The sequence below is a fragment of the Arachis stenosperma genome, chromosome 6 (assembly GCF_014773155.1).
Source record: "Arachis stenosperma cultivar V10309 chromosome 6, arast.V10309.gnm1.PFL2, whole genome shotgun sequence".
Lineage (NCBI taxonomy): Eukaryota > Viridiplantae > Streptophyta > Magnoliopsida > Fabales > Fabaceae > Arachis > Arachis stenosperma.
In genome coordinates, this window is record NC_080382.1 from 33,522,071 (window position 1) to 33,547,193 (window position 25,123).

A 25,123-nucleotide genomic window follows, 5' to 3' on the forward strand; every position below is an offset into this window, starting at 1 on the left:
CTATGGTCAGATATGGAATTAGCCACAAGGTGGCAACTCCTTATCATCCACAGACAAATGAGCAAGCTGAAGTCTCAAACAAAGAATTAAAAAGAATCCTAGAACGGACTGTGATAGCCCGAAGAAAGGATTGGGAAAAAAGTTTGGATGATGCTCTGTGGGCATACAGAACAGCATTCAAGACTCCTATAGGAACCTCTCCATACCAACTAGTGTATAGGAAGGCCTGTCATCTGCCCGTGGAACTGGAACATAAAGCCTACTGGGCAACCAGATTCCTAAACATGGATGCTCAGTTAGCTGGTGAAAAAAGATTGCTCCAGCTGAATGAGCTAGAAGAGTTCAGACTCAATGCCTTTGAAAATGCAAAAATTTATAAGGAAAAGGCAAAGAAATGGCATGACAAGAAGTTGTCAACCAGAGTCTTTGAGCCAGGACAAAAAGTTCTGCTCTTCAACTCTAGGCTCAAATTGTTTCCAGGAAAACTTAAATCCCGGTGGAGGAGTCCGTATGTGATTACAGGAGTGTCACCATATGGATATGTTGAGCTTCAGGATATTGATTCTGACAAAAAGTTCATTGTTAATGGACAAAGAATCAAGCATTATCTTGAAGGCAATTTTGAGCAGGAATGCTCAAAACTGAGACTTGAGTGATTCTCAGTAAAGGTCCAGCTAAAGACAGTAAAGAAGCGCTTGCTGGGAGGCAACCCAGTCATTAGTAGGTCATATGTTTTGTTTTTACAGAGGCAAGTATCAAAAATGAAGGAATTCACAGAGTTACAAAAGGATTCAGCGCAGAAAGCAGAGAAAAAGAGCTTACTGGCGAAAAAACGCTAGTAAGGGGCATTTTGGGCGTTAAACGCCAGAATGGGCACCATTCTGGGCGTTTAACGCCAGTAAAGGTGTCATTTTGGGCGTTAAACGCCAGAATGGGCACCATTCTGGGCGTTTAACGCCAGGTGTGCAGCATCCTGGGCGTTTAGAAAAACGCCCAGTGACAAAGGGGATTCTGGCGTTTAACGCCAGCCAGGGCACCTGGCTGGGCGTTAAACGCCCAAAAGGGGCACCAAATGGGCGTTAAACGCCAGAACGGGTGCCATTCTGGGCGTTTAACGCCAGAAAGGTGGGGGACCAAGATTTTGTTTTCCAATCAAATTTTTTTCAAACTTTCCTTTTCTTACCCATACTTTTCTACATATACCCATCTCAACCTTTCATCATTCACTTTAAAATCCTCACAAATCAAAATCATTCTTCAAATCCCTCTCAAATCAATCCCAAATCTTATTCAAAAACTCACCCTTTTCTCAAATTCTCTCCATATCTTCTCAAATTTCTTTTCAATTTTTTCGAAATCTCAATCCCCCCTTATAAAAACACGTTCGGCCTCACCATTCCCCCACACCATTCGAATTTGCTCTTCTCCTCTCTCTCTTCTTTCCTTTCTTTTGCTTGAGGACAAGCAAACCTCTAAGTTTGGTGTGCTTTTCCGTGATCACTAAGCCAAGATTCATCAAGGTCATGGCTCCTAAGGGAAAACAAACCAATTTAAGAAGAAAGAAAGAGAATAATCCAAAGAACCTTTGGAATCAAGAGAAGTTCTTAACCAAAGAAAATGAAGACCATTATCACAAAATAATGGGTCTGAGGTCAGTGATCCCGGAAGTTAAATTTGATCTGAAAGAAGATGAATATCCGGGGATCCAAGAGCAAATTCGAAACAGAGGATGGGAAGTTCTAACCAATCCTGAGATAAAGGTTGGAAGGAATATGGTTCATGAATTCTACTCAAATCTGTGGCTAACAGATAAGCAGAGAATGACTGGAACTGCTTACCATACCTACAGAACCATGGTCAGAGGGAAAGTTATGTACTTTCATCTGGACAAAATAAGAGAAATCTTCAAATTGCCTCAACTGCAAGATGATCCTGAATCCTTTAATAGGAGAATGGTGAGAGTAGATAAAGGGTTGGATCAAGTTCTAGAGGACATATGCCTCCCTGGAACTAAGTGGATAACCAATTCAAAGGGTGTCCCAAACCAACTCAAGAGGGGAGACCTCAAACCAATTGCAAGAGGTTGGCTAGACTTCATTGGGCGTTCCAAACTGCCCACTAGCAACCGTTCTGAGGTCACTATCAAGAGAGCAGTGATGATTCATTGCATTATGCTTGGAAAAGAAGTGGAGGTTCATCATGTGATTGCTTGTGAGATCTACACAATTGCAAATAAGAATTCCACTGAAGCCAAATTGGCTTACCCAAGCTTGATCTCCTTGCTCTGTAAAGAGGCTGGGGTAAAGATGGGAGTAGATGAGTTCATACCCATTGAACACCCAATCACCAAGAAGTCAATGGAAGGACAAATGCAAGACAACTCTATCAAAAGGAGGGCGCAGGAGTTCCTCCCTGAATTCCCTGAAATTGGCTACTGGGCCAGCCTAGAAGCATCTATCAACAAGTTTCAAGAGACTATGGAGCAACTTAAGGAAGAACAGCAGAATCAGAATTGCATGCTTTGCAAATTGCTGAAGGAACAAGAGAAGCAGGGGCGTGAACTCCAAGAGTGGAAACGCCAAAAGCTCTCCTCTCAAGCTGAGGAAGCATCCACTTCTCAAAATCAAGGTTGTTGAGTCCTAACTTTGTGAAAACCTCTATCATTAGGAGCCTAGTTTAAATTTTTGTTTTCTATTTTTTTCTATTTTTAGTTTCATTTTATATCTATTTTTGAGTCTTATTCTTAATTTATAATTAATAAAATTTAAAGTTTATGCCTTAAAGCTATGAATGTCCTATGAATCCATCACCTTTCTTAAATGAAAAATGCTTTAATCACAAAAGAACAAGAAGTACAGGATTTCGAATTTATCCTTGAAACTAGTTGAATTAGTTTGATGTGGTGACAATAATTTTTGTCTTTCCGAATGAATGCTTGAACAGTGCATATGTCTTTTGAACTTGTTGTTTTGAGAATGTTAAATTTGTTGGCTCTTGAAAGAATGAGAAAAAAGGGGAACTGTTATTGAGGATCTGAAAATTCATCAAATTGATTCTTGAAGCAAGAAAAAGCAAAAAAAAAATCCGAAAAAAAAGAAAAAAAAAAGGAGGAGAAGAAAAAGAAAAAGAAAGAAAAAGAAAGAAATAAAGTGGTGAACCAAGGCAAAAAGAGTGTGCTTAAGAACCCTGGACACCTCTAATTGGGGACTCTAGCAAAGCTGAGTCACAATCTGAAAAGGTTCACCCAATTATGTGTCTGTGGCATGTATGTATCCGGTGGTAATACTGGAAGACAGAGTGCTTTGGGCCACAGCCAAGACTCATACACTAGCTATGTTCAAGAATCATTATACTTAACTAGGAGAATCCATAACACTATCTGAGTTCTGAATTCCTAAAGATGCCAATCATTCTGAACTTCAAAGGATAAAGTGAGATGCCAAAACTGTTCGGAAGCAAAAAGCTACTGGTCCCACTCATCTAATTGGAACTATGTTTCTTTGATATTTTGGAGTCTATAGTATATTCTCTTCTTTTTATTCTATTTTGATTTTCAGTTGCTTGGGGACAAGCAACAATTTAAGTTTGGTGTTGTGATGAGCGGATAATTTATACGATTTTTGGCATTGTTTTTAGTATATTTTTAGTATGATTTAGTTAGTTTTTAGTATATTTTTATTAGTTTTTAGTTAAAATTTACTTTTCTGGACTTTACTATGGGTTTGTGTATTTTTCTGTGATTTCAGGTATTTTCTGGCTGAAATTGAGGGATCTGAGCAAAAATCTGCTTTAGAGGCTGAAAAGGACTGCAGATGCTGTTGGATTCTGACCTCCCTGCACTCGAAGTGGATTTTCTGGAGCTACAGAAGCCCAATTGGCGCGCTCTCAACGGCATTGGAAAGTAGACATCCTGGGCTTTCCAGAAATGTATAATAGTCCATACTTTGCCCGAGACTTGATGGCCCAAACCGGCGTTGCAAATCAGCCTCAGAAATCCCAGCGTTTAACGCTGGAACTGGCATAAAAATTGGAGTTAAACGCCCAAACTGGCATGAAAGCTGGCGTTTAACTCCAGAAAAGGTCTCTACACATGAAAGCTTCAATGCTCAGCCCAAGCACGCACCAAGTGGGCCCGGAAGTGGATTTTTCTGTCATTTACTCATTTCTGTAAACCTTAGGTTACTAGTTCACTATTAATAGGATCTTTTGACATTGTATCTGTACCTCATGACACTTTACACGTTTCTTTGTGTACTTTCCACGGCATGAGTCTCTAAACCCCATGGTTGGGGGTGAGGAGCTCTGCTGTGTCTTGATGGATTAATGCAATTACTACTGTTTTTCATTCAATCATGCTTGCTTCCATTCCAAGATATTACTTGTTCTTAAACCGGATGAATGTGATGATCCGTGACACTCATCATCATTCTCAATTATGAACGTGTGCCTGACAACCACCTCCGTTCTACCTTAGATTGAGTAGATATCTCTTGGATTCTTTAACCGGAATCTTCGTGGTATAAGCTAGAACTGATGGCGGCATTCAAGAGAATCCGGAAGGTCTAAACCTTGTCTGTGGTATTCTGAGTAGGATTCAATGATTGAATGACTGTGACGAGCTTCAAACTCCTGAAGGCGGGGCGTTAGTGACAGACGCAAAAGAATCACTGGATTCTATTCCGGCCTGATTGAGAACCGACAGATGGATAGCCGTGCCGTGACAGGGTGCGTTGAACATTTCCAATGAGTGGATGGGAGGTAGCCACTGACAACGGTGAAACCCTACATACAGCTTGCCATGGAAGGAGCCTTGCGTGTTTGAAGAAGAAGAAAGTAAGAAAGCAGAGATTCAGAAGACAGAGCATCTCCAAAACCTCAACCTGTTCCCCATTACTGCAAAACAAGTACTTATCTCATGTTCTTTTACTTTCACAATCAATCCTGATAATTTCTGATATCCTGACTAAGATTTACAAGATAACCATAGCTTGCTTCAAGCCGACAATCTCCGTGGGATCGACCCTTACTCACGTAAGGTATTACTTGGACGACCCAGTGCACTTGCTGGTTAGTTGTGCGGGATTGCAAAAGTGTGATTGCAATTTCGTGCACCACCCTTCTACTGTTGGGGCATGCATCTCCTTGCATCATTGGCAAGTTGAATGCCAACCTTACATTTTCCGGACTGAAATCTAAGTATTTCCCCCGAACCATTGTAAGCCAATTTTTTGGGTTCGGGTTCACACTTCGATCATGGTTTTTGGTGATCCATGAATTAGCGTAGAACTCTTGAACCATTAAGATTCCGAATTGTTAAATGGGGTTGGTGAGAACTTCCCAACCTCTTTTTCGAATCTCATGTCGAATCTCCGGATACTCATTCCTTTTGAGCATGAAAGGGACCTCAGAGATCACCTTCTTGGCCACAACTTCATAGAAGTGGTCTTGATGGACCTTTGAGATGAATCTCTCCATCTCCCATGACTCAGAGGTGGAAGCTTTTACCTTCCCTTTCCTTTTTCTAGAGATTTCTCCGGCCTTAGGTGCCATAAATGGTTATGAAAACACAAAAAGCAATACTTTTTCCACACCAAACTTAAAAGGTTTGCTCATCCTCGAGCAAAAGAAGAAAGAAGGACGAAGAAGAAGAAAAAATAGAGGAAATGGAGAGTTGTGAGTGGTTCGGCCAAGGGGGAGAAGAAGTGTTTGTGATGTGTGAATTTGAAGGATTGATGAGGGATTTATATAGGAGTGGAAAGAGAAGGTAAGGTTCGTGTATTATGGGTTGGGTTTGGGAGGGAAAGGATTTGGATTTGAATGGTGAGGTGGGTAGGGTTTTTGGGGAAGAGTAGGTGGAGGTGATTGGTGCAGAGGTGATAGGGAAGAGAGATAGAGGTGATTGGTGAAGGGTTTTGGGAGAGGGTGTTATTGGAATGTGTGAAGAAGAGAGAGATTGAGTTGAGGTAGGTGGGGATCCTGTGGGATCCACAGATCCTGAGGTGTCAAGGATTTCTCATCCCTGCACCATTCTAGCATGTAAACGCCCCTTTGAGTGCCAATCCTGGCGTTAAACGCCATGTTGCTGCCCATTTCTGGCGTTTAATGCCAGCTAGGTGCCCTTTTCTGGCGTTAAACGCCAGTCTGGTGCCATTTTCTGGTGTTAAATGCCCAGAATGTGCCAGACTGGGCATTTAATGCCCATTCTGCTACAAATGCTAGTAAGCTCCTCCTCCAGGGTGTGTTGTTTTTAATGCTATTTTTGAATTTTCTTTGATTTTTACAGTTGTTCTTGTGACTCTACATGATCATCAACCTAAAGAAAACATAAAATAACAATGGAAAATGGAAATCTAACATAAATAAATAAAAATTGGGTTGCCTCCTAATAAGCGCTTCTTTAATGTCAATAGCTTGACAGTGAGCTCTCATGGAGCTTCACAGATACTCAGAGCATGGTTGGGGCCTCCCAACACTAAACTTAGAGTTTGAATGTGGGGGCTTTGGTTGACTCTGTATTGAGAGAATCTTTTCATGCTTCCTCTCCATGGTTGTAGAGGGAGATGCTTGAGCCTTAAACACAAGATAGTCTTCATTCAATTGAAAGACTAACTCTCCTCTGTCCACATCAATCACAGCTCTTGCTGTGGCTAGGAAGGGTCTTCCAAGGATGATGGATTCATCCTCCTCCTTCCCAGTATCTAGGATTATGAAGTCAGCAGGGATGTAAAGGCCTTCAACCATCACTAAGACATCCTCTACAAGTCCATAAGCCTGTTTCATGGATTTATCTGCCATCTCTAGTGAGATTCTTGCAGCTTGCTCCTCAAATATCCCTAGTTTCTCCATTATAGAGAGTGGCATGAGGTTTATACTTGATCCCAGGTCACACAGAGCCTTCTCAAAGGTCATGGTGCCTATAGTACAGGGCATTAAGAATTTTTTGGGATCCGGTTTCTTCTGAGGTAATGTCTGCCTAATCAAGTCATTCAGTTCATTGGTTAGCAAGGGGGGTTCATCCTCCCAAGTCTCATTACCAAATAACTTGGCATTCAGCTTCATGATTGCTCCTAGATACTGAGCAATTTGCTCTTCAGTAGTAACTTCATCTTCTTCTTCAGAAGAATATTCTTCAGAGCTCATGAATGGTAATAGAAAGTTCAGTGGAATCTCTATGGTCTCTAGATGAGTCTCAGATTCATTTGGTTCCTCATGAGGGGACTCCCTAGTGGTCAGTGGACATCCCATGAGGTCTTCCTTACTATGGTTGCTAAGCCAGAACGACTCTGCTCAGAATTCTCTGTCTGTTGCTGAGAAGATGATGGAAAAGACTTGCTATTGCTAAACCTATTTCTCCCACCATTATTGTTATTGAAGCCTTGTTGAGGATTCTCTTGATCCTTCCATGAGAAATTTGGGTGATTCCTCCATGAAGAATTATAAGTGTTTCCATAGGATTCTCCCATGTAATTCACCTTTTCCATTGCAGGATTCTCAGGGTCATAAGCTTCTCCTTCAGAGGAGGCTTCTTTAGCACTGCCAGATGAAGCTTGTAATCCAGTCAGATTCTGAAAAATCATATTGACTTGCTGAGTCAATATTTTGTTTTGAACCAATATGGCATTCAGAGTATCAATCTCAAGAATTCCTTTCTTCTGAGTTGTCCCATTGTTCACAGGATTTCTTTCAGAAGTGTACATGAACTAGTTATTTGCAACCATTTCAATGATTCAGACAGACAATCATAGAAGATACCTATGATGCTCCATTTTAAAAGTATGTCAGAAGGACACCTTCTGATCAATTGCTTGTATCTTTCCCAAGTTTCATAGAGGAATTCACCTTCCTTCTGTTTGAAGGTTTGAACTTTCACTCTAAGCTTACTCATCTTTTGAGGTGGAAAGAATTTAGCTAAGAAGGCATTGACCAGCTTTTTCCAAGAGTTCAGGCTGTCTCTAGGTTGTGAGTTCAACCATATACTAGCTCTGTCTCTTACAGCAAAAGGGAATAGCATAAGTCTGTAGACCTCAGGCTCAACCCCATTGGTCTTAACAGTGTTACAGATTTGCAAAAATTTGGCCAAGAACTGATGAGGATCTTCCAATGGAAGTCCATGAAACTTGTAATTCTGTTGCATCAGAGAAACTATCTAAGGCTTAAGCTCAAAGTTGTTTGCTCCAATGGCAGGAATAGAGATGCTTCTCCCATAAAAGTCGGGAATTGATGCAGTAAAGTCACCAAGCACCTTCCTTGCATTGTTGGCATTGTTGTTATTTTTGGCTGCCATGTCTTCTTCTTTTTCAAAAATTCCTGTCAAGTCCTCTCCAGAGAGTTGTGCTTTAGCTTCTCTTAACTTCCTCTTCAGAGTCCTTTTAGGTTCAGGATCAGCTTCAACAAGAATGCCTTTATCTTTGTTCCTACTCATATAAAATAGAAGAAAATAAAGAAAGTATGGAATCCTCTATGTCACAGTATAGAGATTTCTTGATGTGTCAGAGGAAAAGAAGAATAGAAGGATGAGGTAGAGAGAGGAATTCGAACTTATAGAGAGGGAGGGGGTCCGAATTATTAAAGGAGGATAAGTGTGAGTGATTAAATAGAAAGAGATGGGAGAGAAAAGAAATTTGAATATTGAATAAAAGAAAGAAAAAGGGAAAAATATTTTTATTTTTATTTTAAAAATTAGTTAGTATTCGAAAATTAGGAAAGGAATAAAACAAAATTAGAGTTTAAAACAATTAGTTAATAAAAAAGATTTTTGAAAAAGTTATTAGTGGTTTTGGAAAATTGGAGAGAGAAAAGTAGTTAGGCGATTTTGAAAAAGACAAGAAGTTAGAAGGATATTTTGAAATTAAAATAAAAGAGATATGATTTAAAAAGATCTGATTGAAAAAGATGTGTTTGAAAAGATATGATTGAAGAAAATTTTATTTTTAAAAAGATATGATGGAAAAGTTATGGTTGAGAAAGATTTTTGAAAAAAAGATTTGATTTTTAAAATTAATGACTTGACTAACAAGAAACTAAAAGAAATGATTCTAGAATTCAAAGATTGAACATTTCTTGACAAGAAAGTAACAAACTTGAAATTTTTGAATCACAGCATTAATTGTTAGCAAGGATTTTCGAAAATATTAAAAGAAAAATGAAAAAGATTTGATTTTGAAAAAGATATGATTGATAAGAGAGGATATGAAAAAGATAAGATTTTGAAAAATTAGTTTTAAAACTTGAAAAATTGAAAAAAATTTGAATTGAAAACAAATTACCTCCTTGGTGTTATCCTGGCGTTAAACGCCCAGAATGGTATCCATTCTGGCGTTTAATGCCCACTTGGCTACCTCCTTGGGCGTTAAACACCCAGCCAGGTACCCTGGCTAGCGTTTAAACGCCAGAAATCCTTCCTTACTATGGGGTTTTGAATGCCCAGCTTTTTCTCTGTGATTCCTCTGCTGTATGTTATGAATCTTTAATTCTCTGTATTATTGACTTGAAAAGACATAATTTTGAATTTTTTTTAACAAAAGAAAGACATGTAAGACACCAAACTTAAAAATTTTCATACTAGAGACACTAACAAATTGAGAATGCACATGAGAAACAAAAAAAGATACAAAACAAGAGAATTTAAAGATCAGACAAAGAAAATCATCAAGAATAACTTGAAGATCAATGAGAACACAAGAACATACTTTCGAAAAATGCAAGAAGAATAAAGACATGCAATTGACACCAAACTTAAAAATTGACACTAAACTCAAACAAGAAACACAAAAATATTTTTGATTTTATATTTTTATAAAAAAATTTGTAATTTTTCAAAAAAATTTTTGGAAAAACGAAAAAGAAGAGAAAAAATTTTTTGAAAGATTTTTGAAAACTTTTTGAAAATAAAATAAAGGTTGAAACAAGAAGAAAATTAACTAATATAAGCAACAATATAAACCATCAGTTGTCCAAACTTGAACAATCCCCGACAACGGCGCTAAAAACTTGGTGCACGGAATCGTGATTCACACTTTTCACAACTCCGCATAGCTGACCAGCAAGTGCACTGGGTCGTCTAAGTAATACCTTACGTGAGTAAGGGTCGATCCCACGGAAATTATCGGCTTGAAGCAAGCTATGGTCATCTTGTAAATCTCAGTCAGGCAGATTCAAATGGTTATGGGATTTTGATAATTAAAAGATAAATAAAACATAAAATAGGATAGAGATACTTATGTAATTCATTGGTAGGAATTTCAGATAAGCGTATGGAGATGCTTTATTCCTTTTGAATCCCTGCTTTCCTACTGTTTTCATCCAGTCATGCGTACTCCTTTTCATGGCAAGCTGTATGCTGGGGGATCACCGTTTTCAATGGCTACCGTCCGTCCTCTCAGTGAAAATGGTCCGGCTACAGGTTACGTAGGGCTCATCATCTGTCGGTTCTCACTTGTGTTGGAATAAGATCCAATGATCCTTTTGCGCACTGTCACTGCGCCCAGCACTCGCGAGTTTGAAGCGCGTCACAGTCATCCCATCCCAGATCCTACTCGGAATACCACAGACAAGATTTAGACTTTTCGGATCTCAAGAATGCTGCCAATTGATTCTTGCTTATACCACGAAGACTCTGATCTCACGGAATGGAAGGCTCTATTGTCAGGAGAGGCAACCATACGTCGTGGACCAGGAGGCCAAGAGATATACATTCAAGCTTGTTTTCATGTAGAACGGAAGTGGTTGTCAGGCACGCGTTCATAAGTGAGAATGGTGATGAGTGTCACTTGATCATCACATTCATCATGGTGAAGTGTGAACGAATATCTTAGAACAAGAATAAGCTTGAATTGAATAGAAAACAGTAGTAATTGCATTAATTCATGAGGAATAGCAGAGCTCTACACCTTAATCTATGAGGTGTAGAAACTCCACCGTTGAAAATACATAAGTGATGAAGGTCCATGCATGGCCGAATGGCCAGCCCCCTAAGCGTGATCAAGATATCAATAGTGATACAAAGATAGTCTCAAAAATGATCTAAAGATCTCCTTCTCTCAAAATACAATAGTAAAAGGTCCTATTTATAATGACTAGTAACCTAGGGTTTACAAAGATAAGTAAATGATGCAAAAATCCACTTCCAAGGCCCACTTGGTGTGTGCTTGGGCTGAGCATTGAAGCTTTCACGTGCATAGGCTTTTTTTGGAGTTAAATGCCAGCTCTGGTGCCAGTTTGGGCGTTTAACTCCAGCTTTCATGCCAGTTCTGTCGTTTAACGCCAGAAAAGGGTCTCTGACAGGCGTTTTGACGCCAGTTTGGACCATCAAATCTCGGGCAAAGTATGAACTATTATACATTGCTGGAAAGCCCAAGATATCTACTTTCCAACGCAATTAAGATTGTGCCAATTGGGCTTCTGTAGCTCCAGAAAATCCCCTTTGAGTGCAGGAAGGTCAGAATCCAATAGCATCTGCAGTCATTTTTCAACCTCTGAATCAGATTTTTGCTCAGGTCCTTCATTTTCAGTCAGAAAATACTTAAAATCACAGAAAAACACACAAACTCATAGTAAAGTCCAGAAATGTGATTTTTTCATAAAAACTAATAAAAATATACTAAAAACTAACTAAATCATACTAAAAACTACCTAAAAACAATGCCAAAAAGCGTATAAATTATCCGCTCATCAGCCTCTCAGGTATTTGCTTGCTCAACTGACCTACTTGCACCTCTAAGTTTCTGATGGAAGCTCTAGTTTCCTGCATAAAATTATTCAATAATACTTCCCAATCAGTATTCTTCTGGGGTTGAGAATTTGCCTGCTGAGGTGGTTGTTGTTGATGATACTGAAACTGGCGGTTATTGAAATTATTCTAATGGAAATCACCCTGAGAATTATTATTAAAATTCTATGGCCTCTGAGGTTGCTCTCTCCACCCTAAATTTGGGTGATTTCTCCACCCCTGATAATAGGTCTTGGCATATGGATCATTATTGGGGTTTCCAAGAGCATTTCCCATATAGTTGACATGTTTAGAAGGAAATTAAGCATAATCATAATTATCACCTTGCATGAAGCTACCGGTCATGTCATAAGGAGCCACTTGAGGGGCAGTCTGAGTATTAACAGCTGAAACCTGCATCCTACTCAGTTACTAAGTAATCAAATTCATTTGCTGAGTCACAACTTTGTTCTGAGCAAGAAGAGCATCCAAAGCCTCTACTTCCAAAATGCCTTTCTTCTGAGGGGTTCTAGAGTTCATAGGATTCCTATTAGATGAGTAGAGATATTGGTTGTTAGCAACCAACTCAATAAGCTCAATAGTCTCCTCTGGTGTCTTCTTCAAGTGTAATAAACCACCTACAGAATTATTTAAACACATTTTGGACATTTCGCATAAGCCCTCATAAAAGATATCCAGCTGAGTCCATTTAAAAAACATGTCCAGAGGGCATTGCCTGGTCAGTAGCTTGAACCTCTCCCAAGCTTCATAAAGGGTCTCACCATCCTTCTGTCAGATGGTCTTAACCTCCACCCTTAACTTAGTCAGCTTTTATGGTGGGAAAAATTTAGTCAGAAATCCAGTGACCACCTTATCCCAAGTATCCAGACTCTCCTTGGGTTGAGAATCTAACCACAGCTTTGCTCTATCCCTCATAGAAAATTGGAAGAGCATGAGTTTGTATACCTCCGGATTCACTTCGTTAGTCTTCACAGTATCACAAATCTGTAAAAAATTAGAAATAAACTGATTTGGGTCTTCGTGAGGAAGTTCATGATACTGGCAATTTTGTTGCACAAGAGTGACCAACTGTGGTTTCAGCTCAAAGTTGTTTGCAGCTATAGGAGGCACCACAATGCTTTTTCCATAAAGATCTGCATTGGGAGCAGTGTATGAGCCAAGAACTTTTCTAGGTTGCTCATTCTCATTCAGATTTGCCATATTGGCATTCACATCATGATTCTGATCCATGGTGGAATTTGCAGCTTCCCTTTCAAGAGTTCCACTCAGATTTTCACTAGCCTTGTAAAGTCTAGCTTATTGCAAAGGCCGCCTCAAAGTCCTTTCAGGTTCTGGATCAAAATCTGTAAGGGGTTCCTTGTCCATGTTCCTTCTCATAAACAGACAGAAAACAAGAAAAAAAGTGGGAATCTCTACGTCAGAGTGCAGAGAATTTCCAGTGAGGTAACCTGTGTAAAAGAAATAAAATAAAGCAACTAAATAAATTAAGCAATAAAATTCAAAAATTATAGCAAAACTAGGACAAAAAATTTTCGAATTTTTTTTTAATTAGACAGGAAAAATTAAAATAAAAATAACTAGGGGACACCAAACTTAATTTCAGAAATTACGGAAAAATAGTGGCTAAAAATTTCAAAAATTAAAGTGTAAAATTAAATAAAATTAAAGCTAAAATGCCTAATCTAAGCAATTAAACAACTAATAGTTTTCAATTACAGTCAATCCCCGGCAACAGTGCCAAAAACTTGGTGCGGAATTTATAGTCCACAAACTAACCGGCAAGTGCACCGGGTCGTCCCAAGTAGTACCTCAAGTGAATGAGGGTCGATCCCACGAGGATTGATGGATTAAGCAACAATGTTTGTGTGATTTACTTAGTTAGACAAACAGAAAATGGTGTTTTGAGATTTCAAAAGCATTAACTGTAAATTCAGAGAATCAAAAAGCAAGTAGTAAACAAGTTGTGAAATATATGGAGATAACAATTAAGCCTTCACAGATATCTATCTTCCGGATTGACTTTTCTTACTAACTATTTTAATCATGCAAGATTCAATTCATGGCAAACTATATGTTACTAAAACCTAATTTTTTAGACCTTTTTAGTCTCCTCTAACTTTCATCAACTGTCAATTCCTTGGTCACTTAATTTCAATTAGAGGGGGAAGTTCAATTCTAGTTTATATGCCATAGAAACCCTAATTACCCAAATATAAGAGGATTATATGTCATGTATCCTGTTAAGTCCAGATAATTAGAAATTTAGGAGAAATTATTTTCAAGATGTTGTTCAAGAAAAGAGCGTTTCCAAATTATACAAGAACTCAATTAGAACAAGGGTCATACTTCCGTTCCACCCAGATTTATAAGATAAAGAACGAAACAATTCTTGAAATAGAAATCAGTACATAAATTAAAATAGAAAAATAATAGTATCAATCCATACAATAGACAGAGCTCCTAGCCTTAACAGTGGAGGTTTAGTTGCTCATGGTTCAGAGAGAAAACTAAGATTCAGAAAAACTGTAAATTGCGGAATGAAGTAGAAGAGAAGAGAAGAGCTCGAAGGGCTGATTCTTTTCCCTTTTATATCTAATCCTAATTAATATAAAATATATTTCCTAAAACTAAACAATATATTTTCCTATTTTAAAAATAAAATAAAAGTTTAAGAAAAAATTTACAAAGCAATTCGTGCAGCCTTCATAGAGCAAATGGGGACCACTCGTTGTACTAAGGGTGGCGCCAAACTTGGAGGATCCATGTTTGGCTTCATTGATGCCGTATGCAATCCTTGGAGTTTCTTTGGTTGGCGCCAAACTTGAGGTATCTCATGTTTGGCTTCAAGTCACCCGTGATGCACTCTTCAATTTTCCTTGCTGGCGCCAAACTTGAAATACCTCAAGTTTGGCTTCAAGTAATCCGCAAGCATTCCTTGGACATTCTCCTTGCTGGCACCAAACTTGAGTAACTTCAAGTTTGGCTTCGGCAAGCCAGTATGCGTTCTTCAAATCTCCCTTGGGTGAAGCCAAACTTGAGGTTTCTCAAGTTTGGCTTCACTGAGACCGAAAGCAATGGGGGAATATAGTGCTCCTGGCACCAAACTTGGAGAATTTCAAGTTTGGCACCGTTAAGGCCGAGTGTGCTGGAGAAGAAGTATGCACTATTATACATCGTTGGAAAGCTCTGAGCGTTAGCTGTCTAATGCCGCTAAAAGCTTGTCAATTGGACCTTTGTAGCTAAAGTTATTCTTGTTGGAGTGCAAGGAGGTCAGAATAGACAGCATCATTCACTTTCTTCTCTTTTTCTACAGAAATTCCATCAAATCTATCTGAATGCTACCTGAAAGAAACAGAATTGCACACAACTCAAAGTAGCATTCATAGTGGCTAGAAGATGATTAATTCTTGATTAAACTCACAATTTGAATGCAAATTCACTAGGAAAAGATAGGAAAGATGCTCACGCATCAAGCATATTATGCTACTTCATGGGGACACAGGGAGAAAATACATAATGAGAGGGAAGGAGTTGAAGCACTATGATCAACCCCCACCTTAATAAGAAACTAACCGTCAACCTAGTGATGTTAAAGAAGCGCTTGTTGGGAGGCAACCAAATATTTAGTATCATTTGATTTTTATTTATTTTTGATTTCTCATTATTTTATTCAGTTATTCATAGTTTTCCTTCTTTTTACATATATTTTGGTCATGCAAGGTGTTTATAACAAGAATAATTTTTCTTTACTTGGGTACAAGAAAACTTTAAAGTTTGGGGTTGTCAAGTGAGCTCGTTGTTTACCTTACTATCAATGGCTCCATGGGGAGGTGAATCTTCTTCATGGAGGAGCATAGCTTGAGGGGTGAGATAACCACCAGGATGACTGAGGTGGTTGAGTTTTCTTTCGTTCTATTTCCTGTTTTCATTCTTATTTTGTTATCTCCTATTTCTTGTTGGTTTATTTTCTGGCCCTTGCATGATCTTTAGTATTGTCAGTCTTTTTAGGTTTATTTTAGTTTGATTCAATTATTTTTATTTTTATTTTTAAAAGATGTATCAAGTATAGCTCATTGAGCTTAAATTCAAAAAGAAAAAGAAGAGAAAAGTGGTGTAATGCATGAGTAGTTGAGTTTATATTCAGAAGTCTCTTATTTAATTGGATGTGGTGGTATTTATCTGTGATTTTGAATGTATGAAAAAGAAAAGTGCATGTTTGATCTTGGAATTAAGGTTATTAATTCATGAGGAACGGGAGTTTAGAGAAGTATTATGAATTCTCTAAATTTAACATAAAGTTGGTCCTTGAAACAAAAGAAACAGTAAAAGAAAAAGAAAATACAAAGCAAGGCCCAAAGCTCTGAGCATCAATGGCTAGGAAGGTTAAAATTGATCAAATCTCAAAGAGTTATTTTCCTAGGTATATGCTTGTCGTGTGCATGTGTCAAGAAATTCTTGAGACAGAAAACTTAGAGTCAAAACCAAGTACAAATAAAGAGTATGCCAAAGGCTCTGAGCACTACTAACTGAAAAAATTCAATAGAAAAATCAAAACTTAAATAGTCCCCCAATTATGTGCTTGTGGTGTTTCTGTGTCAAGCAAAGCTTGAGACAAAATATTTAGAGTGACGACAGGCTCAAGATACAAAGCACCATAGAAAAGAAAGAAAAATGTTGTGTTCAAGGATTCATCAGAAGTTAAAAGAAAGAGAATTCATAATATTATCCGGATTCTAATTCTGAATGACATTGGCATTCCTGAACTTCCAAAGGATAGTGAGATACTGAAACTATTCAGGGTTACAGTGTGAGTAACCCCATTCAAAAGATAGACAGGAGCTTAATTGAAAACCCAACTCCTAAGAAAACCCACATCTGAGGTTCTTATTGTTTTCAGTTGCTTGAAGACAAGCAATAACTTAAGTTTGGTGTTGTGATGCGTGAGCATCTTTTCTATATTTTCTTAGTAATTTAGATGTGGATTTGTGGAGTTTTTATGAGCTTTTGGTGTTTTAGACCATCATAGATGCTACTTTGAGTTGCACTATTGTTTTAATGATTTCAGGAAAAATTCGAACAAGTTTGACAGAGTTCAAGCATAAGAAAAAGAAAAAAATTGATGCTGCCAATCTGGCACTAAGCGCCACTGCTCGACGTTTAGCGCCATAAGCCTAGTAGTTTGTGTAAGCTCTCTGTTTGGTGGCATTAAATGCCACAAGATGGCGTTTAATGCCAAATGCATCGTAAGTGTGCCAAGATCATGCGCTAGTTGCGCTAAACGCCACTACCTGGCATTTAGCACCAGGTGCCCAAAAACATTGGAAAAGTTCTCTGTCCAGTGACAGTGGCATTTAGCGCCAGTAGCGCGTCCTCAAATCTCCATGGAAGGCTTTATTTAGTTTTTAATTTTCTTTTATAGTTTTTAGGGCTTTGATTAAGAAATTTAGAAAAATTTGGATTGGATATAAAAAGGGATAAGACTCAGCCATGCGGGCTTTTTTCTCTTCTTCTTCCTCATTTCGCACTTTAAGACTTTTACTCTAGGTTTTTCTCTAAGCCATGAGCAAGTAAACCTCCACTGTTAAGGTTAAGAGCTCTGTTTATTTTAATAGATTAATACTATTGACATTCTACTCTTAATCAATGCACTGATTTAAATTTAAGGATTGATTTCGTTCTTCATTCTAGGAATTAGAATATATTGGAAGATAATTTTTTTTCTATTTAAATTCTTGTTGAATCTTGGAAAAGTTAAATCACTTGAATAATAGATTGAAATCAATTCCTCACAATTCTCTAATTATCTGAATTAACGGGATACGTGACATATAATCTCCTTATTTTTTGGTACTTAAGGTTTGTGTGGTTTATAAACTAGAATTGGACTTAATCTTCTAATTTAAATTAAGTGACCAAGGAATTGGCAATTGATTGAGTTAGATGATATTAAATTACTAAGGAATTAGAGTTTAATCACTTAAGGTTTTTCACAAATTGAATCTTTGCATGATTAAAGTAGTTAATAAGAATTGTTAATCTAAAAATTTAAACATCTCCAAAGCTTTAACTGTTTTTTCATATTATTTTTACCAACCATTCACTGTTTGCTTTCTTGCATTCTCTGATTTACTGTTTTATGCTATTGAACTTGAAACCACTATTTTTAGCTTGTCTAACTAGTCTAATCACTCAATTATTGTTGCTTAATCCATTAATTCTTGTGGGATCGACACTCACTCACCTGAGTTTATTACTTGCTACGACCCGATGTACTTGCCGGTTAGTTTATGGTATTCGAAATTCCATACCAGTATTTATAGTGGTGCCTAACAAGGCAACCTTCAATATGCTAATGGAAAGAGATTAGATCCATGGAGTAGGGGCAATTCCCTTGACTCTGCATCAAAAGTTGATGCTCTGGGACGAGGATGGAAGGATCGAAGAAATGAAGCTGACGATAGTCCCTGCTGTGCCGAACAGATTAATGTTGGCTTTAGGGAATATCATACTAGTGTACAGCACTAGATATTGATATGGGCACCTTTGGCCCAGCTTTTATTAATGGTTTCTATGTCGAGGCCATGGTATGAAGTTGGTCCCTAAGGACAAAGAAAGCTTGGCCACAAAATCCACTTGATGGATATATCGAGCCATTGGGCTCGACTCTTAGCCTATATGGCTGAGAAGAGGGAGTTCACAGTGAAACGTGCACAAGATTGTATATATGATCTCGACCCTTTAGGGTTTGAGAAGTCTGATTTATTTTCAGAAGACCCGCACGATAAAAAAAGTCGAAGTACAAGACCCTCTCGACGAAGTAGAGATTGGTGGCGAAGGTTAAGTTACATATGTCAGCAAATGCTTAGATCCTATTTTTAAAGAAAAGCTTATAGAGGTGATGAAGAGATATCAGGATTGTTTTGCTTGGCAATACGAGAAAATGCCTGAATTGGCTGATATTTGGTTGTGGTCGAACATAAGCTTTTGCTTGTCGATAATGCTCAACCTATAAACCAAGCTCCTAGATGTTTCGCCGCCTGAAATCATGGTTAAAATCAAAGAGGAGGTCAAACATTTGTTGGGAGCTGGTTTTATTCGAAAGCCATGTATGTCAAATGGATTTCTAATATTGTGCCTGTCATCAAGGAAAATAAAAAGCTAAGGGTGTGTATTGATTTTAGAAATTTAAATAAAGCGACACCAAAGGATAAGTATAACATGCCAATTGCAGAGATGCTGATTGACTTTGTAGTAGGAAGCAAAATTCAGTGCTTTATAGATGGATACTCAAGATATACTAAAATATTCATATCCCAAGAAGATGTGTCAAAAATAGCTTTCTGATGCCCTAGAGCCATTGGTACATATGAATAGTTAGTCATGCCATTTGGACTAAAGAATGCTAGGGTAACTTACCAAAGAGCTATGAATTCGATTTTCCATGATTTTATTGGTAAGTTTATGAAAATTTACATTGATGATGTAGTGGTGAAGTCAAAGTCAAAAAAATCTCATCTGGATAACTTAACAAATGAGATACCGACTCAAAATGAATCCTTTGAAATGTGCTTTTGTGTATCTGCAGGAAACTTTTTAGGATTCGTTGTGCAGAAAAAAGGAATAGATGTCGACACTAACAAGGAAAAAGCTATCTTCGACTCATTACCTCCTAAAAACAAGAAAGAACTTCAATCATTCTTAGGTAAAGTAATTTTTCTTCGACGTTTCATTTCGAGCCTATCTAGAAAAACAAGGATATTTACTCCTTTGTTGAAATTGAAACAGGAAGAAGAATTCAGATGGGAAGCATTCGACCTGATCAAGAAGTATTTGACTTTGCCACCAATCTTGGCAGCTAAGCAAGGTCAACCACTAAGGTTATATAAAGCTACGTCAGAAATAACTCTAGTGGGCATGCTGACCCAAGAGAATGAAGATGGTAGTTAAAGAATGGTTTACTATCTAAGTCAAATGTTGAGTTATGTAGAAACTCAATGAAGTGCAGTCGAGAAACTTTGCTTAGCATTATATTTCTCTTGTACTAAGCTGAAAAGCTATTTAATTTGTTTTAAGGTTAATTATACAGTTGATCCCTACACTTTCAATGAAATTGAAAATTGGTCCCTACACTTTAAAAGTTTATAATTGGGTCCCTAAAAAGAATTAAAATTTGTAATTTAGTCCTCGTCGTTCAAAAAGTGTTTGATTTAACAGAATATTCTCAGAATATTCTCTATTTTAAACATGTGCGCTGCACATGTTTGACAATAGGGATTAATTTCTAATTTTAGTGAAAGTATGGGGACCAACCGTATAATTTTATCATTTGAAAATAACCAAAAACTCTCTAAGCTATCTGAACCCACCCTACCACTCCCCAGCTCTCTCACTCTCACTTTCTCACTTTCTAAAATGACACCCCAACCCCAGCACTCTCTGTCTCTCACCTTGGTTCACCGTTGCCGCACCGATCCGCCGCATTTGTGCTCACAAGTCATGTCTCGGCTACTTCCTCCATCTTGTCTCTCTCATTCGATGACTTTTTCTTCTCTTCCAATCCCAATATTGAACACCGAAAAATGGAAGAGAACAATTCCAATCTCAAACATGCTCAAAGTGAACAATTCAATGTCTAAGAAAAAAAATAGCAACAAATTAATGTAAAAAACTAAAAATAGTAACTCAATTTATCAGTGGATCCGGCGCAGTAACGAAGGCAAAAGGCACAGTGATTATGAACCGAGGTGAGAGACAAAGAGCGCTGGGGTTGGGGTGCCATTTTAGAAAGTGAGAGTGAGAGAGCTGGGGAGGGGTGGGGTGGGTTCCAATAGTCTCAGGAGTTTTTGGTTATTTTTCAAATGGTTAAATTACACGGTTGGTCCACATACTTTTACTAAAATTGCAAATTGGTCCCTATTGTCAAACATGTGCAGCTCACAAGTTTAAATAGAGAATATGCTGAGAATATTCTGTTAAATCAAATATTTTTTAAATGGCAGGGGCTAAGTTGCAAATTTTAATTCTCTTTTGGGTCCCAATTACAAACTTTTAAAGTGTAGGGACTAATTTGTAATTTTAGTAAAAGTATAGGGACCAACTGTATAATTTAACGTTGTTTTAAAATTCAATGTTATTAAATACATGATTTCTTATGCAATCTTGAGAGGTCAAATTGGCAAGTAGATGTTAGCCTTAATCAATTATTCTCTATTGTTCTTGGCAAGTGATTGCTGACTTTCTGCCAACTACCTTTGTGTTGATATTGATGATCGGCTCATACTGGGATATCTAGAGCTTAAACCCTGGAGGTTGTTTTTTAATGGGTCAACATATCAAACGGAGTAGAAGTGGGTGTCTTGAGAATCACCCCTGATAACATTTCGACTAAGTTCATGTTTCAACAAGAGCCAGGACTGTCAAATAATGAAGCAAAGTTTGAGGCTTTAATCATTGGCATAGAACTCTTAATTGAAAAAGGAGCTTGAACAGTCGAAATCCTAGGAGATTCACAATTAGTAATTCAACAGTTGGCTAGAAACTATCGTGTTATTAGTTAAAATTTATCCAAATATTTTGTGGTAGCCATTCGACTCTTAGCTGAGTTCGACTTAGTTTCAATAAAGTACATATTAAGAGAGTCGAATTAGGAAGCTAATGAGCTAGCTCAAATGACTTCTGGCTGTAAAATATCTTCCGAATTGATAAAGGAGTTTAGTGAAATTGAAACTAATTTAACTCCTTTCGAAGAAAGAGAAATTTGTTGTGTAAACACTCTCGATCTAAATAATTGGAGATATAAGATCATCAACTTCCTTAAAAATTCCAATTAAATAACAGATTGAATAATTAAATTTTTAGCATTGAATTTTGTATTGGTTGGAGGAGATCTATTCAAGAAACGTGTCGATGGTTCTTTGCTCCAATGCTTAAGTATACAAGATGCATATTTAGTTATGGCTTAGATGCATGAAACCATTTGTGGAGCTTATCAAGCGGGTCAAAAAATGCATTGGACCTTTGGTGCACGAAATTGTGATCACTACAACTTCGCACAACTAACCAGCAAGTGCACTGGGTCGTCCAAGTAATACCTTACGCGAGTAAGGGTCGATCCCACGGAGATTGGTGGTATGAAGCAAGCTATGGTCACCTTGTAAATCTCAGTCAGGCAGACTCAAATGTATAATGGTGATGAATGAAAATAACATAAAGATAAAGATAGGGATACTTATGTATATCATTGGTGTAAGAGCTTCAGACAAGCGTATGAAGATGCCTTCCCTTCCGTCTCTCTGCTTTCTTACTGTCTTCATCCAATCCTTCTTACTCCTTTCCATGGCAAGCTCGTGTAGGGTTTCACTGTTGTCAGCAGCTACCTCCCATCCGCGCAGTGAAAGCTAATGCACACACTCTGTCACAGTGCTGCCAATCACCGGTTTGGTTCCCTCCCCTACCGGAATAGAATCACTCTTTTGCGTCTGTCACTAACGCCCAGTAGGTTACAGGTTTGAAGCACGTCACAGTCATTCAATCATTGAATCCTACTCAGAATACCACAGACAAGGTTTAGGCCTTCCGGATTCTCTTGAATGCCGCCATCAGTTCTTGCCTATACCACGAAGATTCCGATTAAAGAATCCAAGAGATATTCACTAGAGTCTCGGATGCTTGTAGAACAAGAATGGTTGTCAGTCACCTTGTTCATGGGTGAGAATGGTGATGGGCGTCAATCATCACCTTCATCATGTTGAAGAACAAGTGATATCTTGGATAAAGAACAAGCGGAATTGAATGGAAGAACAATAGTAATTGCATTAATACTCGAGGTACAGCAGAGCTCCACACCTTAATCTATGGTGTGTAGAAACTCCACCGTTGAAAATACATAAGAACAAAAGTGATCATTGGTTTCGGCCCCAAAGAGGGAACCAGAAGAACCAAGATCGGATCTAAGAACTAGATGTCCGAAGATTATAATACAATAGTAAAAGGTCCTACTTATAGAAAACTAGTAGCCTAGGGTGTACATAGATGAGTAAATGACATAAAAATCCACTTCCGGGCCCACTTGGTGTGTGCTTGGGCTGAGCAATGAAGCATTTTTCGTGTAGAGACTCTTCTTGGCGTTTAACTCCCGTTTTGGTGCCAGTTTGGGCGTTTAACGCTGGAATTTCTTGAGGTGACTTTGAACGCCGGTTTGGGCCATCAAATCTTGGGCAAAGTATGGACTATTATATATTGCTGGAAAGCCCAGGATGTCTACTTTCCAATGCCATTGAGAGCGCGCCAATTGGGCTTCTGTAGCTCCAGAAAATCCACTTCGAGTGCAGGGAGGTCAGAATCCAACAGCATCTGCAGTCCTTTTTGGTCTCTGGATCAGATTTCTGCTCAGGTCCCTCAATTTCAGCCAGAAAATACCTGAAATCACAGAAAAACACACAAACTCATAGTAAAGTCCAGAAAAGTGAATTTTAACTAAAAACTAATAGAAATATACTAAAAACTAACTAGATCATATCAAAAACATACTAAAAACAATGCCAAAAAGTATACAAATTATCCGCTCATCACAACACCAAACTTAAATTGTTGCTTGTCCCCAAGCAACTGAAAATCAAATAAGATAAAAAGAAGAGAATATACTATAGACTCCAAATTATCAATGAAACATAGCTCCAAATTAGATGAGCGGGACTAGTAGCTTTTTGCCTCCAAACAGTTTTGGCATCTCACTTTATCCTCTGAAATTCATAATGATTGGCTTCTTTAGGAACTCAGAATCCAGATAGTGTTATTGATTCTCCTAGTTAAGTATGATGATTCTTGAACACAGCTACTTATTGAGTCTTGGCCGTGGCCCAAAGCACTCTGTCTTCCAGTATTACCACCGGATACATACATGCCACAGACACATAATTGGGTGAACCTTTTCAGATTGTGACTCAGCTTTGCTAAAGTCCCCAATTAGAGGTGTCCAGGGTTCTTAAGCACACTCTTTTTGCCTTGGATCACAACTTTATTTCTTTCTTTTTCTTTCTTTTTCTCTTTCTCCCTTTTTTTCGTTTTTCTCCTTCTTTTTCTCCTTTTTTTTTTGTATTCACTGCTTTTTCTTGCTTCAAGAATCATTTTTATGATTTTTCAGATCCTCAGTAACATGTCTCCTTTTTCATCATTCTTTCAAGAGCCAACAATTTTAACATTCATGAACCACAAATTCAAAAGATATATGCACTGTTCAAGCATACATTCAGAAAACAAAAGCATTGCCACCACATCAAACTAATTAAGCTAGTTTTAAAGATGAATTTGAAATCCTGTACTTCTTGTTCTTTTGTGATAAAAACAGTTTTCTTTTAAGAAAGGTGATGGATTCATATTCATAGCTTTAAGGCATAGATACTAAGACACTAATGATCATAAGACACAAACATGGATAAACATAAAGCACTAAAATTCGAAAAACAGAAAAATAAAGAACAAGGAGATTAAAGAACGGGTCCACCTTAGTGATGGCGGCTCTTTCTTTCTCTTGAAGATCCTATGGAGTGCTTGAGCTCCTCAATGTCTCTTCCTTGTCTTTGTTGCTCCTCTCTCATGATCCTTTGATCTTCTCCAATTTCATGGAGGAGGATGGCATGTTCTTGGTGCTCCACCCTTAGTTGTCCCATGTTAGAACTTAATTTTCCTAGGGAGGTGTTAATTTGCTCCCAGTAGTCTTGTGGAGGAAAGTGCATCCCTTGAGGTATCTCAGGGATTTCTTGATGAGAGGGGTCTCTTGTTTGCTCCATCTTCTTCTTAGTGATGGGCTTGAGGTCATGCCTTCTCAGTTGAACCGGCTTTGGATGCCATAAATGGTTATGGAAAAACAAAAAGCAATGCTTTTACCACACCAAACTTAAAAGGTTTGCTCGTCCTCGAGCAAAAGAAGAAAGAAGAGAGTAGAAGAAGAAGAAATGGGGGAGAGGGAGATGGCTTTGTGGTTCGGCCAAAAAAGGGGGAGAAGTGGTGGTTTATGAAGGATGGATGTGAGTGGTGAAGAGAAAGAGATGTTGAGGTGATTGGTGAATGGGTGAAGAAAGAGAGAGAGTGGTGGGGTTGGTGGGGATCCTGTGGGGTCCACAGATCCTGAGGTGTCAAGGAAAAGTCATCCCTGCACCAAATGGCATCAAAATCCACGTTTTGAGCCATTTCTGGCGTTAAACGCCGGGCTGGTGCCCATTCCTGGCGTTTAACGCCAGGTTGTTGCCCTTTACTGGCGTTTAACGCCAGTCTGGTGCCCCTTTCTGGCGTTAAACGCCCAGAATGGTGCCAGACTGGGCGTTAAACGCCCAACAGCTAGCATTACTGGCGTTTGAACGCCAGCTTCTTCTCCTCCAGGGTGTGCTGTTTTTCTTC

General features: G+C 38.2%; 1 non-coding gene across 1 annotated transcript; it reads left to right on the plus strand.

Annotated features, from left to right (window-relative positions):
* The first annotated feature begins 12,420 nt into the window (after positions 1–12,420).
* Positions 12,421–12,529, plus strand: LOC130937622 (small nucleolar RNA R71). Its single transcript, XR_009068832.1, has one exon. It is a non-coding gene; the product is annotated as a small nucleolar RNA R71 (small nucleolar RNA).
* The last annotated feature ends 12,594 nt before the right edge of the window (positions 12,530–25,123 follow it).